Below are 14886 nucleotides of genomic sequence, written 5' to 3'. Positions count from 1 at the left end.
ACGACCGATAGACCTATGCCAAGAACAATTTACTACTCTGCTTGCTTGCTTTGTCATGATTTTCACAAGGGAGGAAAATTAGTATGTTGTTTCCAAAATTAAAACACAGTAAACCATCAACTTTAAAAAATTAACTGGAAGAAATGATCGGCAAGGTCATGTAGCAAGGGGCAGGGCCAGTATTAGTACCTTTGACCTAGGCAGTCTACTGTATCCCAGATCACTGCTATGTACCCACATGAATATAAACTAGGAATTCAAATAATAAACATAAAAGTGATAGATGGAGAAGGTCTGGGAAGCAGAGGTATACAGCTAGGTTGATGGCAATGGTATTCCTATAGTTTACCCTCCATGTTGGTAAAGTGTAAGTCGAAAAATAAACATAAGGTGGCAACAAAAATTTAGTGCCACAATTCTCAAAGGAAATTGAGACTAAGGAGGGGACAGAAGTAGGGGAATAGAATGACCAGTGGAGCTTTTCAAAACATTACTAATAACAGTAGCAAAGTTTTTCTTTTAACCAAGCACTGTTTTAAATACTAGCACGCCACATACATTAATTTCTATATTTAAATTTATAAAAACCCCATGAGGTAGATACTGTTAATGTCCTATGTTATAGACGGAAACAGTAAGAGAAGTTGGAGAACTTGCTCAAGTCATTAGTGTCTGGCACCAGCCAGAATTTGAATCTTGGCCATTTATCATCAGAACCTTTGTCCTCAACCCCAGTGTTAGCAACATGTGCTTTATAACTGGAGTGCTCCGGATTTGAATTTCAGCTACTTGGTAGTCAAGTACCTTCAATCTCTCTATTGCTCAGTTTCCTCATCTATAAAGTGGGGATAAAAATAATGACTATCTCAACGGGTTATTGTGAGGATCAAATGCAAAAATGCATGTAAAGGATGAATGTATGGGAAATAATCACTGGATAAACAAACACTAGACACTTTTATTGTCATTATTATGGTATCTCCTAGTCCCCACTTAAGACACTAGTTTGCATAACACAGTAAACTTGGGTTCAAGAATAACCAAACCTAAGCAACTGAAGGCACTAAGGAGACGCAGTGTGTCAAACTATGCTGTCGTTCACAGTCACTGCCCCTCCCTAAAGAGGCTCTCATTATCTCTAGCATGGTCCAGCATGGGTGTGTGACCTAGTTTGGCTGAAATATAAGAACGATGCTGATTTTAGTCAAAAATGTCCAAAGCTGGCACATGGTTTCCCACCTCCTCCATTTCTCTTCTGTCACTAGATCCAGTGATGCCCCAGATAAAGGCACCTCTATTAGTCTGAATTCCAGAATGAAAACAACACGGAGCAGAATGTAGCCGGCACACAGTGCACCTGCATTGTGAGTGAGAAATGCCCTTTGTTATTGTAAACCATTAAGATTTTGAGGTTGTCTGTACCTCAGCATAAGCTAGCCTAATCTGTCTAGTATGAACACTAAACTAATGTGATACTCTCCCATAGTTATTTTTGTTCCAGTTCTCTCACCTTGTCCTTCCTCTATCAGGGGTTAGAAAACTTCTGCCTTCTCATCTTTATAAGACTTACAGTTAAAAATAGTTTTTACATTTTTAAATGGTTGGGAAAAATACAAATAATAGTTTGTGGTATGTGAACATTGTATGAAGTTTAAATGTCAGTGCCCTTAAAGTTTTATTGAAACACAAGTTCAGGCATTCATTTACATATTGAGTATGGCTGCTTTCCTGTTGCAACCGCAGTGCTGAGTGGTTGCCACCAGAGATCTTATGGCCCACAAAAAGCCTAAAATAGTTACCTCTGTGTCCCTTACCAAAAAAGTTTGCTGGCCCCTAATCTTATATTTAGTTCTTCCCTCCTTTTGCATTCAATTATTTTCCCCCTTTCTCCCCTCTATTCTGTACTCCCAGTGTTTCTCAACACTAGCACTATTGCCTTTTTGAGCCTGTTAATACTTTGTTGCAGAGGGCGATCTGTACTCCATGAAATGTTTAGCAGCATCCCTGGCCTTTATCCTCTAGTTGCCAGTAGTGTATCCCCCAAGCCCACATGTCTCTAGACATGACCAAATGTCCTGTAGGAGGCCAAATCTCCCCAGTTGAGAATTACTGCCTAACATTAAACTTGCGAATAAATGCTATGGGCATTATTTAGCCACCTTAAATGACAGGTAAGGAGACTACAGACATTCAAAGACCGTTAAGAGGAAAGGCTTGATGAAAAGAAGGCTGAATGAAGTATTCATTCATTCATATATTCATTCAAATAACTAATATTTAGGGGCGCCTGGGTGGCTCAGTTGGTTAAGCATCAAACTTCGATTCCGGTCATGATCTCGCAGTTCATGGGTTCAAGCCCCACGTCAGGCTCTGTGCTGACAGCTGGGAGCCTGGAGCTTGCTTCCAATTCTGTGTCTCCCTCTCTCTCTCTCTCTGCCCCTCCCCCACTCATACTCTGTTTCTCTCTCTCAAAAATAAAAACATTAAAAAAATAACTAATATTTACAAAATATCTATTGTATGAGAAGCCTTGTTGTCCTAGGTTCAGGAATGGATTTAGAAGACAACTGGAAGAAAAAGACATTGTCTATTGTCACTGTGCCTTCATTTCTATCATCTTTTCCATCCTCATCCCCCTCTACTACCAAGCTGGGATGCCAAAAATTGTACTTCCCTGGCTTCTGCATGATTTACGTTCTGCCAGTGATATACACTTCTATGAGACTTGGAAGGAAAAGAGAGAAGAGGCTGTTTCCAAGAGAGTGCAGGGGAAAGAAGTTTCTGGGGTAGATGTGAGTTGGCAGCTTCTGAACTCCATGTCCCTGTGTATTTACCATCGCTGTGATGCAGGGAAGCTCTGATGAGACATTCATAGTTTTCTCACTTCTGGGTGATACTAGTAGTTTCTGATCTCTGGGTCAGAGAGGTGGTGATATGCAGCCCTGAAACCAGAAGCCTAGCACTGACCCTCTAACTTCTATTCCTCCTGCCCTTTTAGTGATGTATGAGTGTCTAATTCTTTGTATTCAATCTTTTTCTGCTTTCTGAACTGAGCCCTGAGTGATACAAGTGGACTACAGATTTTGTTTTGGTTTGTATTTCCATTTTACCCAGTGTTCTTTTTTCTGCCCACTGTCCTTCATATATAAAAAGCTCCAAGCTGGGTCCTTTGTTTGACACAGACTAGTGGACTGGATTGACCCTGTAAGAGACCACTCTAGCCTTGATGAGTTTTAGAACATGGAAAAAAATCATGATAGGCAGTATTTGAAACAGATTCATATCTGTAATAAAGGGGAAAAAAAACTGGAGCAGTGTATTTTCCTTTTGTGTTGGGATACATAGGCATATTAGAATGCATCACTGAGAAAGCATCAAACATTCCTCAAATGTTAAACATAGAGTTACCAAATGTTCCAACAATTCCACTACTAATAACATCCCCAAGAGCACTGACGATGTATGTCCACACAAAAACTGATACGTGAATATTCACAGAATCATTCATAACGAATGGATAAACAAAAGGTGGTGTGACTATACCACAAGGAGGGATGAAGTATTATGATATATACCTTAACAAGGATGAAACTTGAAAACTTTATGCTAAATGAGAGAAGCTAGTCACAAAACGCCACATGTTGTATAATTCTATTTTTATGAAATGTCCTAAATAGGTAAATCTGTAGGGAAAGAAAGTAGATAAGTAGTTGCCAGGGGCTCAGGAGGAGGACATGGGAAGTGATTGGTAATGGTTTTTTTTTTTGTTGTTGTTTGTTTGTTTGTTTGTTTTGAGATGAGGATGTTCCAAAATTAGATAATGGTGGGGCACCTGGCTAGCTCATCGACAAAGCATGGGACTCTTAGTCTCAGGGTCAAGTCCCACGTAGGGTGTGGAGCCTACTTAAAAATTTAAAATAAATAGAATTAGATAAAGTGATGGATGCCCAAGTCTGTGAATATACTGAAAACCACTGAATTGTAATACTATTTACAAGGTTGAATTTTATGATATATGAATTATATCTCAATAATGCTTTACCAAAAAAGTTGTCTTCCCTTTTTGGAGCTTCAGTAAACTCACTAAACAGTAGTACTGGCTCATGAGAAAGTCCTATATTCTCTGCAATGGATACTGACAGTGCTCATTCCACCAAGTGCTTTTGTCTCCTTAAAATTGCTTCTATTTCCAGATTCAAGAATTTGCATCATTAATTCCAAAAGATCCTTATATTTTCATTCAAAGATGAAGCTGGTTCTTAAGTTGCATTTTTCATCATCAGGATTCCATGTGATCTTGACAGAACTAAAAATCACAGTGCCTTATTTCCCCCACCTCCCACCCTTCCCACCTTGGTGCCCCATCCCAATGATCAATGGTAAGCTCAGGAGTGGCCACTTGACCAAAGCAGAGCAGATTAACATATTCTGGGGTTATGATACATGAATATCAGAGAGGTCCTCTTTCTGCTGGGGTTTCCAAGCCAGAAGATTCCTGGCCATTCTTGGCCATCTTGCTACCACATGGAGAGAAGCCAAGCAGAAATAGCAGAGCAGGAGGGGAAAGACAGAATCCTGCCTACATTATTTGAGCTTCTGAATCTGTCTGTATTTAGGCATCCCCTAGTTCTTTGAAGAAAAAAAAAATAACCTATAAATTTTCTCTACATTTGAACTAGTTTAAATTGAGTTTCTCTCACTTTCAATGAAAACAGTTCCCTCACATTCTCTCAAGAAAAGTTATATAGATACAAGAGAATGTTAAGGAAATAAACATTGTTAAGCCTAATAGAAAGGGTCAACAATTGTTACCGGATGGAAGAAAGCAAGGAAAGAAGGAAGGGAAGGAGGGAGGAAAAATTAAGGGAAGAAGGGAGGTATAGAGAGAGGAAGGAAGCACTTTAATTGAAAAGGAAGGGAAAGTAAGAAAACTGTCATAAATTATCATCACATATCAGCATGTAAATGGAAGAAAGTCTCTAATTTGTTTTCTGATATTCCCAAAACGATTTTTTTCTCCACTTGAAAACTCAGAGTTAGAAAAATTAAATAACAGCCCTATTAACTAAGACCAATATTATACTTATTATCATGAAAACAAAAGCAATCAATCATTGAACTTCCAAGGTCATGAGAAAAACAAGTAAAATAACCACTTCCCCTTCCTGCAAATAAACTGAGAGGAGAAACTGAGGGAAAAAGCTAAAAAAATACATGAAGGAAAAAAAACTGTTTAATGAAGCAGGATAAAGCCTACAGCTTATAAGATACTTGTTTGTTAATTCAAGCATGTGTCATGTTACGTGTTTCATTTTTTTTTATATTTTTTAATGTTTATTTTTTGAGAAAGAGAGAGAGAGAGAGAGAGAGAGAGAGAGAGAGAGAGCGCGTGCACGCAAGCTGGGGAGCATCAGAGAGACACGGAGACAGAATCTGAAACAGGTCCCAGGCTCTGAGCTGTCAGCACAAAGCTGGAAGTGGGGCTTGACCTCAGGAACTGTGAGATCATGACCTGAGCTGAAGTCGGGCATTTAACCGACTGAGCTACCCAGGTGCCCCTCATATTATATGTTTTCAAATGCCTAGGGAGAATTTTAATTTTTATGACAGATATCAATTTAATTTTTTTTTAATTTTATAGTGTGTTATTTTTCTATAAGAAGGAAAAGAGTTGTCAACTGCAAAGCCTCGTTCTGTATCTTTGAATCCTTGCCTACTTGTCTAATTAAAAGAATGTGATCCTATACCCTAAGAAGGGATAAAGCCCAGAAATGGAAATGAAGGCAACATATTTTTTTAGAGAGTAACTCATAATGCTTTTCTTATTTTCTATACATGTAACTTATATAGTCAGTGTTCCTCTCAACCAAAGAGCTGCTGTCTTTATTTTTCTCAGTCTAAAGCTTCCTGGCCTACAACAAAAATGGTAGTTATTAAAAACGAATGCGCCATGGGGCGCCTGGGTGGCGCAGTCGGTAAAGCGTCCGACTTCAGCCAGGTCACGATCTCGCGGTCCGTGAGTTCGAGCCCCGCGTCAGGCTCTGGGCTGACGGCTCGGAGCCTGGAGCCTGTTTCCGATTCTGTGTCTCCCTCTCTCTCTGCCCCTCCCCCGTTCATGCTCTGTCTCTCTCTGTCCCAAAAATAAATAAACGTTGAAAAAAAATTAAAAAAAACAAACAAACAAAAAAAAAACGAATGCGCCTAACAGACATGGATAGAACATTGCACCCAACTACTGTTTAATATACATTCTTCATAAGTGCATAGGCAACATTCTCGAGGACCGAGCACATGTGAGGACATAAAACAAGCGTCAATAAATCTAAAAGAACTGAAATCACAGAAAGTGTGTTCTCCAATCACAATGAAATTATCTTGGAAATCAAAAACAAAAGGAAATTTGGGGAATTCAGAAGTATGCGGAAATTAAACAGCACACCTCCTAAATAACATAGATCAAAAGAGAAATCACACAAGAAATTAAAAGATACCTTGAGGTGAATGAAAGCAAAAACACAACACACTAAAACTTACGGGATTCAGTACAGGAGGTTCTCAGAGAGAAATTCATAACTATGAACATGTATATTAAAAACAAGAAAGCTCTCAAATCAATAACTCAAGCTTCCACTTTGAAAAACTAGAAAAAAGGAGTAAACTAAAGCCACTAGAGGAAAGGAAATAGTAAAAATTACAGCAGTAATAAACGAAACTATTAAAATTTTAAAAAAATTAAAAAAAGAAAACAAAGACCAGCCTTGAAAATTCTGTGAACAGACAAAACCAATTTAGTCAGACAAAGCTTATTTTGCCAGACTAACTTGACCTGGGTCATTTCTTGCCTATGTCTCTGAAAATCATGAAAAGTAAAATTTAAGTTGCTTCCCAAAGTCGATATGAGGTAACCATTGACCAATCGCCTATCACTTAAGAAAATTCTAATATTATAATCAATCACTGTGCAGAATAAACAGTTACTGCTTTCTATGTAAGCTGCTTTACAATACTGTACCCAAGTCTCATTCTATGTTTTGATTTGAGTGCTCCCGGTTTACAAATTGTCTTATTGATGTGTGTACAATAAACTTTTACTAATTGCTACTTCAGTAATTCATTGGTTTTATTTCTGCTACTTATGAATTTTGGACATTTCATGGCATCAGAAGTGAGATACAAAGAAGACCCCAAATGACTCCAAGCCCAGTGAGCAAAGAGTGCTGGTACCCACAGGGCTGCTGAACTCTCACTACTTTCTCGCTGACTCTGGAATCTGAGGATCTCTCTTGGATCTGAGCTCTGTTCTCTCTGCATTTTGAGCATTCCAACTTTATTATGCATGCCTATGTTTTGTTTGTTGAAGCTTCTTGGTAAGTCCTATTTTGTTCAAAAGAGGGGAAAACGTGTGATTCTATGTGTTTTAGAACAGTTGTTGGTAAACAGAGCCACTCATAGTTAAAAGGTCTTAGGGAATCTGAAGGCAAAGTTGGATTCTACCTGGTCTATGGACCAGGATCTTGGGCCTTTTTGGAAAATGGGTGAACTTTTGGAATTGTAGTGGCCGCTATGGGGAATCTTTAACTTAGGTAAGTCCACCTTAAAGGGCACCCTTAAAAGAGAGGATACCAAACATCTCAGAGACAATGGAATGCATTCTTTGGTATGCAGAAACTTCTAAAAAACAAAATGATTTCAAAAAACATCTCTAAAAGGATCCTTACAGCATGCAAATAAAAAATCTTTAGTAAAAACTCTTTGGCCATCTGAGCATAACCTTAATTTAGTCCATCCACCAGAAACACAATTTGGATCCAACTATTCTTTTGAGTTTTGTACTTGAGACATGGCTAGAAATTTTAAAACAAAAGCTATAAGATCTCTGTTTGTCTATATGTTTATGTATGTCTATGTATGTATGTTACAGATATGTGATATTTTTCTACTTCTGAATAGTATTGCCAAAATTAATTTGTAAAGAGCTCTACTTAATTGGCTTAAAGAAAAGTTAAGCGTTTACATAAATCAAGTATAGTCTCAGAAACATAGAAACCAACCCAAATGTTTTTCAAGTTTACATGATCTGGGATAATCTTTGATAAATAAAAGCTAGTATAAGTTTGTTGGTTTAATAAAAACAGGAATGTGTTTAAAGTTGTCAATATTAAAATGTAATGCACACATACAACTTTTTCTACCTAGGTTTACTAATCAAATAAGCTCATCCTGTCTCTATACCTTCAAAATTTGTCAACAAGAAAAATAATTTAAGATAATGATTAGCTGTTTAATGTCTAATCCAAGAATAATTGCTAAAAGCAAGTAATTTAAGTTTTCTAATGTTTATTTATTTTTGAGAGAGAGACTGAGCATGAGTGGGAGAGGGGCAGAGAGGGAGACACAGAATCCGAAGCAGGCTCCAGGCTCCCAGCTGTCAGCACAGAGCCACTACATGGGGCTTGAACCCACCAACTGTGAGATTATGACCCCAGAATTGGGATGCTCAACCCACTGAGCCACCCATGTGCCCTACAAGTAATTTAAATAAATGTAAATAAAATAAAGATTTTGAATAATGGATATTCATTGCATAACTAAATCATATCCAAATTAGATAAACATTAAATGCTAAACATAAGTTTATCTACTTCTGACTTTTTAATTTTTTCAGAGAAACAAAAGATATTTGGGTCTATAACTAAACATGTTTTGTACTACACTGGAAAATGTACTATGAGGAAGAATATACTTTTAGAAATTATAAAATATGTTTATAAATTTGTCAGTTTGCAGTTTCTTATTTTTTAGTTTTCATTAGGAATTAAGGATTCTAAGGGTTAAAAATTCTAATTAATAAATGTAATTAAAGCTACTAGAAATAATAAGGGTGAAGGAAAATAACTGAATAAAAGACATGGGTCAGGAAAATAGAATGTGTTTTCAGATAAGTAAAGGTATGAAGGACATAGTTTTTTGTTCCAGGTGTTTTTGTGTTTGTTTTTGTTTTGGTAAAGGTAAAATGGTTGTTCCAGAAGAAGAAAGAAAAAGGACAAAACCTGAATGGACATAGTAATTTGCAGATGGTTTGTGAAAAAGGAACTTTATGTGTAGTCAAGCTAAATAAAACTGTAATAGATTTATTTAAGTTTTTTTAAAAAAGGAGAGTTTTAATATTAAAAGTACACTAGGGCAAAATTAGAATTTGGTGTTCTCTCTGTTAAAATCACAGGTTTTTTTAGATTATTGGTCTGCTGTTAATAAGAAATTCTTTACCTTTAATATAATCTGCCTAGGAAACAAAGATTCTGTGTCTTATGAAAATATTTCCTGTGCTTCACATTGTTTTTATCAAGTCTGTGATCACTTAAAAAAATAACCGATTCTTCTCTATTAAAAGAACTATGCTTTTTTACAACTATGTAGCTTTCTACACTTGCCTTTGAAATCTTTTATTGTCACTTTGGTTGAATGGATTACTTAGTATTGTTTCATGATGACCTGTTTATATCCTATTTGACTAAGTGTTTTTAATCTTTTGACGTTTTTAACTTCCCCAATTCAAATTCTGAATGAAGTAGAAACGGAAATATTTAGGTGTATTTGATATGTTAAATTGAATGGGAAACACTGTCAAATAAAAAGTAATGTTTAACTTTCGTGGGTTATAGTAACATAAGTATATATCATTAATATAAATGTTTTAGAAATTACATGAAATTCTTAAAAATTTGATATGTCTTGGTAAATCTTATCAGTCATAATTCTAATCATCTTAAAATATTGTATATCACAAAAATAACCAAATTTACTTATCAACTGCATCATTTTTTGTGTGTATGTGTATGTGAACCCTCACCATACCTTTAACCACGGCTATTTAAGTCTTTTGTCATTTACATACACTTATTGTTTTACTCTGATGTTTTTGCAAAAGGGTTCCAGCAAAAATGCTTTATCTTCAAAGAGATTCATGGAAAAGACACAGACAGGCACTCTAAAATGCAGGTTTCTGATAACTTGAAGATTGTAACACTGAAGCTGGGTAAGAATTTCTAAAACTTTAATGGAACACTGATTGACTCATAAAGCTGCTAACCCAAGACTGAGCAAAACAAGAATTAATAAGACTGAATGAACTGAGAAAGATAATTATAATTTTTATGACTTTATTTAAAATGTTGCTAATTTTTTAATGTTCTGTTTTCCAGATTTAAAGGACTCTCTTTTCTCCTCTCTTTTAAGCTATGTGTAACTCATAGAAATTTGGGAAAGTGGATCTTTGCAACGAAGGTTGAAATATTTATCCTTTTCTCCCTGCCTGATTCTATTCTAATAGAGTATTTAGAAACTCTATTAAACATTCTTATTTTTCAAAAGAGAGAGAGGGAGAGACTCTTAACAATAGAGACCAAACTGAGGCTTGATGGAGGCAGGTGGGTGGGGGATGGGCTAGATGGGTGATTGGTACTAAGGAGGGCACTTGTGATGAGCACTGGATGTTGTATGTAAGTGACAAATCACTAAATTCTACTCCTGAAACCAATATTGCACTGTATATTAACTAATTAGAATTTAAATTAAAAATTTTTTAAATAAATATTTTTCATGACAATATACGTATTTGCGTAAGTTCAGTAAGAATTTGTTCTCTTTGCAACAGGACACAACTAGACAAGTCCTTGGCTTGGATTCCTAGCCTCAGGAGGCTTTAAAAAGTCCAATCTGAAATTCCTTATGAAAAATTCCAGCAACACAGATTTAAAAGAGCTTATAGTTTATCACTTTATTTGTTGTACTAATATAAGTAATAAGGCCAAGTTTATTGAAACCAGACTCAATTTGTAAACAAATTAGTCTTACTATGGTTGCCTTTGAAAGAAATGGGAATGATTATAGAAAAATTAGGTTTCATACACCTTTGTTGATATCAGATTCTAGTGCTGTTAATTGAGGTTTTGTTTTGTAACTGGAAAACTGGACTGGATAATAGGCTAGAACTCTGCAAACTAACATTTCCCATTTTCTCCCACTCTTTCCATTTGGAATCTCCAGGAAACTAAAACTGCTCTTTTCTTAAAGCCATGCAATTAATGCTGGACACCTGATATAACCTTCAGAGAAATCATCACAATAGCTCATGTGTGGACAAACTTCATGTCTGTTGCTAGTAGCACTCAGAAAGATCACCAGGGAATGGGCACCCAGGTGCCTCAGTTGGTTAAGTATCTGACTCTTGACTTTGGCTCAGGTCATGATCTCACAGTTAGGTTTGTGAGTTTGAACCCTGTTCTGTGCTGATGGCCAGGAGCCTGCTTGGGATTCTCTCTCTCTCCCTCTCTCTCCCCCTCCCCACCAGTTTGTTCTTTCTCTCTCTCAAAATAAATAAATAAACTTAAAAAGAAATAAAAAAAGAAAAAGAAAGATCACCAGGGCAATTCAAACTGCAAACCAGGAAAATCTATCAGTTTGTCACTGCTTGACGTCACTCCATCTGAAGATGCTTAGAGAACCTGACACCTAGAAGTTTTCTCAACTGACCACTCTCTAAATTCAGAAACTGAATTTATAATTTGCTCAGACTGTTAGCTTTGTTTTTCTTTTGTTTCCATAAAAATGCCAACTTTAAAAAATTAGAACCAATTTGAGTTATTTAATTGGTTAAATCTTGGCTCCTGGAAATCTGTGCTTCAGGAAATTTTACAATCCTTGGCTATTGTTTTTTGTGTACTTACCATATTAACTTCTCTAATGTGTATACTCTTGAGGTTTTTAAAAGTCTGTTGGCAGTCCTTTACATGCCAAATGGTATCCATTAGGATCAGACAACTGGATGAAATCAATAACAGCCACATAAATGATCACTACGTGGTCCTCCAGCCTGACAACTCAACTAACAGAAATAGTAGATATGTGATTCTCCGGCCTGACTGGTGGTAAATGGGAATAACACTATACTGTTTGGTCATACTCTCAGCCTGTGGATAGAATGACCAAAAGCAGGCGGTTGTTAAAATGAAAAACAAACAGAGCAGCCTTGAAAATTCCCTGAGCAGACAAAACCAGTTAAGTTGTATAAATAAAGCTTAATTTAGCTTATTTTAAAAGACTAACTTGACCTGGGCCATTTCTTGCCTATGCCTCTTGAAAATCATAAGCAAAATTTAAACTGTTTCCCAAGGTTCATATGAGGTAACTACTGACCAACCCCCTATCATTTAAAAAAATTCTAATATTATAACCAATCACTGTGAAGAATAAACAGCCACTGTTTTCTTATTATATAAGCTGCTTTGTAACAATACACCCGTGAAACTCATTCCATGCTTTGGTTTCAGTGGCCCAGTTTGCAAACTGTCTTTTGGTAGACACACAATACATTGTAATTAATACCTTGGTGATTCACTGGTTTTACTTCAGCTATTTATGTTTGACAAAACAAAGAATAGAAAACAATAGAAGAAATCACTAAAACAAAAAGTTGATTCTTTGAAAAGAACAAAATTGACAATCTTTAGCCAGACTGACCAAGAAAAAAAGTGAGAACACTTAAATGACCAAAATCAGGAATGAAAGAGGGGCCACACTACTTACCAATTTTGCATAGATAAAAAGGATTGAAAGAGAACACTATACACGACTGTGTGCCAACAAATCAGATAACTTAGATGAAATACAAAAATTCCCAGAAAAACACAAACTATGAAACTGACTCAAGAAGAAATAGAAAATCTGAATAGACCTATAACAAGAGATTGATTTAGCAATAAATCAGTTTCCACGAAAAAAAAGCCCAGTATAAGATGGTTTCCTAGTGAATTCTACCAAACATTTTAAAGAAAGATTAGCACCAATCCTTCACAAACTCTTGCAAAAAAATAGAAGAGGAGGGAACACTTCTCAATTCATTCTATGACATCATTATTACTCCAACACTAAAACCAGGCAAAGACCTGATAAGAAAAAACCCCCAAAACTACAGACCAATCAATATCCCTTTTGAATCTAGACACAAAGATTCTCAACAAACTACTAGCAAACCAAATCTAGCAGCAACATAAAAAAATTAAAGATCATGACCAGTGCCAAGTGAACCTTATCCAGGAAAGTAAGGTTGTTCCAACTTATGAAAATCAATCAGTGTAACATGCCATGTTAACAAAATACACATAATCATCTCCATAGACACCAAAGAAACATTTGACAAAATCCAACACCGCTTCATGATAAAATATTCAACAAGCTAGGAATTAAAGGGAACTTCCCCCACCTGATATAAGGCATCTGTGAAACATCACAGCTACCATCACACTTACAGGTAAAAGACTAAATGCTTTCCCCCAATGGTCAGTAGCAGTGCCAAAATGTTCTCTTTTGCCACTTTACTTAACATTGTAGTGGAGGTTCTAGCAAGTGGAATTGAGAAAGAAAAAGAAATAAAAAGCATTCAGATTGGAAAGGGAAAAACTAAAATGATCTCCATTATCAGATAACATGGTCTTGTATATAAAAAATTGTAAGGAACACACATGCACACACATTTACTGCTAAATGAGTTCAGAGAGCCTACAGGATCCAAGGTAAATATATAAAAATTAATTGCATTTTTATATACTAGCAATAAAAATCTGAAAATGAAATTAAAATCAATGTCATTCTAAGACCATCTAAAAGGATAAAACACTTGGGAATAAATTTAGTAACAGAGGTCTAAAACTTTTACACCTAAAACTATAAAACACTGTTGAAAAAAACTAAAGATCTAAATGAATGGAAAGACATCTCAGGCTCATAAACCAGAAGACTTAATATTGTTACAACGGCAATCCTCCTCAAACTGACCTACAGATTCAACATGATCTCTATTAAATCCCAGCTTATTTTTTTTTTTGGCAGAAATTAACAACATGATCATAAAATTCGTATGGAAATACAAAGGACACAAAATAGCCAAAATAATCCTCAAAAATAAAAAGAAATTTGAAGAGCTCACATTTCTCAATTTTATTTTTTTAAAGATTTTATTTTTAAGCAATCTCTACACCCATCGTGCGGTTTGAACCACAACCCTGAGATTAAGAGTCAGACGCTCTTCTTACTGAGCCAGCCAGCTGCCCCAGATTTCTCAATTTTAAAACTCAATACATAGCTACAGTATCAATACAATGTGGTACTGCCATAAAGATAGAAATATAGGTCAACAGAATAGAATTAACAGTCCAGAAATAAATCCTTATATTTATGGCCATTTGATTTTTGAGAAGGGTGCCAAGACACCTCAATGGGGAAAAAAACAGCCTCCTCAAAAAATGGTGTTGGGATAACTGGTTATACATTAAAAAATGAAGTAGGACCCATTTCTTCCATCATATACAAAACTTAACTCAAAAAGCATCACGGACCTAAGCGCTAAAACTACAAAACTGCTAGAAGAACACATAGGAGTAAATCTTTGTGATTTTGGATTGGCAATGATTTCTTAGATATGACACCAAAAGCACAAGTAATAAAAGAAAAAATAAATTGGACTGCATCAAAATTCAAAAATTTCTGCTGCAAATGATACCATCAAGAAAGTGAAAAGACAACCTACAGCATTAAGGAAGATATTTGCAAATTATATATCTGATTAGGGACTGACATACAGAATGTATAAAGAACTCTTACAACTCAATAATAAAAAGACAAATCACCCAATTAAAAATGGGCTAAAGATTTGAATAGACATTTCTCTAAAAATATACAGATATCCAATAAGCACATGAAAAGATACTCAACATCATATGCCACTAGTGAAATACAAATTACAACCATGATGAGATACCACTTCACACCCACTAGGATGGCACTAATAAAAAAGACAGACAATAACAACTGTTGGCAAGTATATGGAGA

The sequence above is a fragment of the Lynx canadensis genome, chromosome B1 (genome assembly GCF_007474595.2).
Source record: "Lynx canadensis isolate LIC74 chromosome B1, mLynCan4.pri.v2, whole genome shotgun sequence".
Taxonomy (NCBI): Eukaryota; Metazoa; Chordata; class Mammalia; order Carnivora; family Felidae; genus Lynx; species Lynx canadensis.
The sequence above is the reverse complement of the archived record's forward strand: the minus strand, read 5'-3'. Positions refer to the sequence as shown.